This window comes from Aquarana catesbeiana, linkage group LG03 (genome assembly GCF_042186555.1).
Source record: "Aquarana catesbeiana isolate 2022-GZ linkage group LG03, ASM4218655v1, whole genome shotgun sequence".
Lineage (NCBI taxonomy): Eukaryota > Metazoa > Chordata > Amphibia > Anura > Ranidae > Aquarana > Aquarana catesbeiana.
Window position 1 is genome coordinate 693,722,946 of NC_133326.1, and position 6,107 is coordinate 693,729,052.

The 6,107-nt window shown below is 36.4% G+C and overlaps 1 pseudogene; it reads right to left on the minus strand.

Annotated features, from left to right (window-relative positions):
• Positions 1 to 3,705: 3,705 nt before the first annotated feature.
• Positions 3,706 to 4,650, minus strand: LOC141134226 (olfactory receptor 1468-like; annotated as a pseudogene).
• Positions 4,651 to 6,107: the final 1,457 nt, after the last annotated feature.

Consider the following 6,107-nt stretch of genomic DNA (forward strand, 5'->3'; position numbering starts at 1 on the left):
TGACGAGCGGGACAACCTTGTGGACCATACCTCTACCTTTTAACCCTTTTTCTTCTTTCTCTTTCCTTTTCTCCACCTTACGATTAAAGCTCATTATCAGAATTTATTTGACCTATATACACTCTACTTGTAAACAATATGTATAGTAGGTATAAATCATTTAAATACCTACAAAAGAAACTAAGGAAATGATATATATCTTTAATTTAGGTTTACGTGAACCCAATGTTTAATATTTGAAATTTCATGATATTTACCTATATAAACCCTACTGTAAAACAATGAGCTTACTTTATAGATCCTTGTAAACTTACTTTATGTATCTTTATAACATTGTATACTCAATAAACTTCTTTTGACAAGGAAAGAGCTGAGAGCACTCACTGGGTGGGATGTCAAGAGTCTAGGACTAGAAGGTAATTGCAATGTTAATGCTTAGTACACACCTCCTATCAATTTCAGAATACTGGGGTCCCCATGGCCCCTATGAAAGAGGGAAAGCAAAGATATTTGCACATTTTTTTATGTTTAAAAGTATTGACAATGCAGTGTTAACTCTACACTAGGATATATCATGCAAAAGACGCTGGTATGAAGTGGTTAACAGGGTTGTGTCTCAATCCCAATTAGTACAACTATGCTGAGGCGGGAACATAAATGCCTTCCAATAGTTGTAACAAATGCAAAGTGTCCCGTAGATATGAGGGAATAGCCAAAACAAAACCGAATTGTAGTAACGGTTAGCATTTTCGGTAACACATCCCTTACCCGAAACGATAGAACGTCCCAGAGGATCTGAAGTTTTTATGCGTCTTGGGGAGAGTGTAAAAGAAGGCCTCTCGGGAAAATGGTGTTCGAATAAACTCCCATATTTGTTGGGAGATGAGACCTCCTTGACCTATTAGGTATTGCATTTGTTTTTATTTTGTCATGCATCTTAGGCACTTCATTTTTTAGTTTTGGGCTGAATTTAGGCTTTCACGTTTGGTATTGTTTACATTCACATTCATATTTGCATTGTGTTTGCGGTTTAGGTTGGTGCAGTGGGTCCATTGGATTCATCTGTATCAATATCACTTTTTTTTTTTAATCAGTCTCATTTAATTTTTGAATTAATATTTCACTGTTTTTTAACTGGTTAATAGTATTATAGGGAACTAGACACTATAGCAGCTGTTATGCTAACCAGCCACTTATTTGGGTTGGCAGCTTAATCGCTGCTGACACCAGCTTTCAATAATTACTCTGTAGTTTCATGGACTATATTGCACCAAGTCCCTTTTGTTAACATCATGAGTCACTTTACTTACTGTTTATTATAGATACACTTTTGCTGCTTTTGAGGCAGGTTATAGCATATCTGCTTAAATTTAGGACTCAAAATTGCACTAGTAATTAAGTAGTTTTGTTCACTTTCATATTTACTAGGTTATTTTTGATTTTAGTATTTGGCATTTTTGGTCTTCTCTTTTTATTGTGATCTGTGGGGACGCCTGGAGATCCGCATTGGGGGTGCCTTTTTTTTTCCATCTTCCCCACCCCTTTACAACTCTCGGGCAGAGTATAACATGGATTTGGGGTTGGCCCCACCTGGCTTCTTATACACTTGGAAGTTTTCTATATTTGATTTTATCTACAAGCTAATCTTACTATTATGGCCATGTGGAAAAGTTTTTGGATAAATTCTACAGAAATGTAAGTTTGCAGCATCAAGTCCCATGGGCTATAGATAGTTGTGGTGTATACACTAGGATATATATTGAGCCTCTCCATGTACTTTTTTTTATTGACACCAATATCTGTTCAATAAGGATGTACTTGTTAAATTAAGTTACATTAAATTGATTTTGCAGAACGGTATAAGCTGCTTGGGCAAAATTTACTTAAACAAGAGATCTGCTCTTTTTTATTGTGTGTGTATATATATATATATATATATATATATATGTATATATACAGTATCTCACAAAAGTGAGTACACCCCTCACATTTTTGTAAATATTTTATTATATCTTTTCATGTGACAACACTGAAGAAATGACACTTTGCTACAATGTAAAGTAGTGAGTGTACAGCTTGTATAACAGTGTAAATTTGCTGTCCCCTCAAAATAACTCAACACGCATCCATTAATGTTTAAACCACTGGCAACAAAATGAGTACACCGCTAAGGGAAAATGTCCAAATTGGGCAGAGAGGGAGAGATTGAAGATGTCAGTTAGAGAGTGTAGGAGAGAGCAAGAGGGTAAGCATAGTATTTGTGAGGGAACAAGGTCCAGGGAGCAGGTTGTTAGGCAGGCATTAGAAAAAAGGTTACAAACCTCCTCTATAGTACAAGGGTTAAATGAGGAAAGTATTGAGTGTGCAAGTGGGCATGTTATATAAGGTGGGAAAGGTATCTGTACAGTGGAGATCTCATGACAAATCACATTAATCCATATTTGAATTGATTAACGATCTCCTGAGCAATGAGTAAGTAAGTGGGTAGAGGCAATGAAAGCCGAAGTAATAAGTTAAAGTAGAAAAGAGTTGATGAGGACTGTGTGAGAGGGTGTTAATGAGAATGATAAAATAGATCTATTTGTCAGTGCAGAGGCAGGAATTGTATTTTTGGATGGCAGATTTATCCTGGGTGAAGTCTTGCAGGGACTTAGTCTTATGTTACAGATGTGCAAGAGTGTGGCTACGCATTTTGAAACTTGTAGTGTCATTTGTTTGAAAAATTTGCAGTGGTTGGAGCATGGTTCTGCGTGCAGTGAGGGGAGCTAGTGAGTCCAGGAATTATGAGATTAAACTGTTGTAAAAGGAACTGGCTAGGTTGAGGCAAGACAGGGGTGAGATTTTATTATAGAGGTGATCTGTTGCAGGATAGAGAAGGGAAAGGTTAGAGTGGTGAAGGTTTTTATGCATATTAGGCAGTTGGAAGGAGAGGACTTGAAAGAGGGGGAAAGAGTGATGCTAATTAGGTAGTGATAGGCAGGAGATGGCAAGGTCAAGGGAGTTGTCAACAGAGTGAGTAAAAGCATGTGTCCATTGTTTTAGGCCAAAAGAGGAGGTTGGACTGAGAAGTTTAGAAGTTACCTGGAGTGTTAATATTAACAAGGATGTTGACGCCACAGAGAATTATTGTGGGAATTTCTAAAGAGAGAAAGTAGGTTAGTCTGGCAGAGAAGTTATCAAGGAAGATTGATACCCATCCAGAAGGCTGATAGAACACAGCTATTTTCAATGAGACTGGAGAAAATAAATAAATACAGTGAGCCTCAAATGAGGAGAGGCACAGGGAGGGAGGTGAGTGAAGAACCTGAAAGGTGCTTTGTGGGGATAGAAGGATACCAAATCCACCTGCTTCCATTCACCAGGTCTGGGAAAGTGAGTAAATTCTTGAAGGCAGGTTTCAGTAACAGCGGGTAAGTTAAAGGAGTTAGTTAAAAAAAGGTCATGTACAGAGGTGAGTTTGTTACAAACAGAACAAACATTCCAAAGGACACATTTGAAGGGGAGGCTGGTGTTAGGAAGAGGAGGAAAAGAAACTAGATTGTGTGGATTGCGGCTGTTAGTTTGGGGAGCACTGGGTGTGTTGGTCAAAGTTAAATGATGGAGGCCCAGTATTTGGGGATATACTGTATCTCCAGAAACTAGTAGAACCAGAAGGGTGAGGGAGGTAATATTATTAGATTACAGCTTTCAGACCTATAAAAATTATTAATGACGTGAATGAAAAAAGTTGTTGACAATTCTATCTACAACTTGTTTCAAGTCCTTATTTCTCAGGCTGTATATAATTGGATTAATCAATGGGGTTACTGCAGTGTACAGTAATGATAGGAATTTAGTAAAGTTTAATAACTGTCCTCTCCTAGGTACCAAATACACAAAAAGTAATGTACCATAAAACATGGAAACAACAATCAGGTGGGAGCTGCATGTTGAGAAAACTTTCTGTCTACCTTTAATTGAGGGGATTTTAAAAATGGTGACTATAATATAAACATATGACACAATGATGATAATGACTGGGATTAAACCAAAAAACACACTTGTTGATATTGCTTCTAGCTGAACAATGGTTGTATCAGAGCAGGAAAGTTTTAGAAGGGGGTCAAGATCACAGAAAAAATGATCAATAATATTGGGGCCACAAAATTGTAACGTTGATATCTCTAAAGTATAAATCAATCCAGAAAGAAAACTTAAACTCCAACTTATTATAACTGTTATCCAGCAAACCTGATGACTCATTAACAAAGTATAATGCAATGGTTTACAGATGGCCACATATCTGTCATAAGACATTGCTGTTAGCAAAAGACACTCTGATGTTTCTGAGACAGCAAGGAAAAAAAACTGTGTGAAACAATAAGAAATTTAAATTATGGCAGTAGTTTTCTTCAATATAGAATAAAGCATGGTAGGAAGAACATTAGTTGCTAATAAAATATCTGTTACAGACAGCTGGGAGAGGAAGAAGTACATGGGAGAATCAAGGGTTTTGCTGTAGGACACCAGTGTGATGATCAGGAGGTTTCCACATATTGTCACATAATACATCAGAAGAAATAAAAAGAATAAAAAAAATGTTACAGCATTTGGAGTCTGAAACCCTAAGAGGTAGATCACATCAATCATGGTCTTATTGTTCTCCTCCATTATCTGAGCATAGAACATATCTTATTACAGCTTACACCTGATTGTGGAATGATGCTGGGACTTTATTGATTTTAATAGACATTGTATTTGTAATGTTGTGCCCCACTGATTTCCTTCAGTGCAGGGTGTATTCTGTGTTGTGGTAACTCAGTAATGCGTACTTCTTTAAAATATTTATTCAGACAGCACAAAGAGAACCAGTGCTTTACAAAATATAGGTTTCCTTAGATCCTTTTTACTGGTTAAAATCAGTAATTGCATTATTGTATGTAAGGATTTGTTGATAAAAAAACAAAAATAAAAGTAGGTTCAGGTTTTCTAAGAAAAATAACACAAGGCTCTTGGGTAGCAAAAATCGTCAAAGTATAGATTAAAAAATATGGATGATTGAATTTTACCAGTGCAAAACCTTCAATTGCAACCTTTTCACTCCATAACAATTTAAAAAATATCTTCATAAACCTATAAAAAATAAATTGTTAGTTGATTTATTTAGATATTAATAATAATAATAATAATAATAGTATCATTCAGCTCACCCATAAACATTTGCCATGTAAATGTTGAACTTTGTGATCACAGTGTATTGTAGCTTTTAAAGCTAAGCAGAATAAATCATGGGAGCTATAGGGAATATGAAATGCTTACTGATATTGTCATGGGATCTATCAAAATTGATTGGGGAAATTATTTTTAGATGTTTTTTTTCTTTCGGTGAATGACTCCTTAACAGTTTATTGCTGCATTAAGAAGAAAATGTATTGACTTCTGTTTACTTACTTTTTACATTTAATTGATAATTTCAGAATTTATACCTTCTGTATCACTCTTTAGTAGCTTGTAGCAGTCCATCAGCATTCACTTATTGGGCCCCTGGCCTGTATTCTATGTAAAGTTTTGCAATCGTATAAACCAACTTGTGGCTCTTGCATTCTTCCTTTTGTTCTGAGTAGGGATGAGCCGAACACCTCCCCAGTTCGGTTCACACCAGAACCTGCGAACGGACCGAAAATTTGCAGGAATGTTAGAACCTCATTGACGTCTATGGGACTCGAACGTTCAAAATCAAAAGTGCTCATTTTAAAGGCTAATTTGCATGGTATTGTCCTAAAAAGGATTTGGGGACCCGGGTCCTGCCCCAGGGGACATGTATCAATGCAAGAAAAACTTTTGAAAACTGCTGTTTTTTCGGGAGAAGTGATTTTAATGATGCTTAAAGTAAAAAAAAAAAAAGTGAAATATTCCTTTAAATATCGTACTTGGGGGGTGTCTATAGTGTGCCTGTAAAATGGCACGTGTTTCCAGTGCTTAGAACAGTCCCTGAACAAAATGCCATTTTTAAAAGAAAAAAGTCATTTAAAACTGCTTGCGGCTTTAATATAATGTCGGGTCCTGGCAATATGGATGAAAATCAGTGAGACAAACGGCATGGGTACCCCCAAGTCCATTACCAGGCC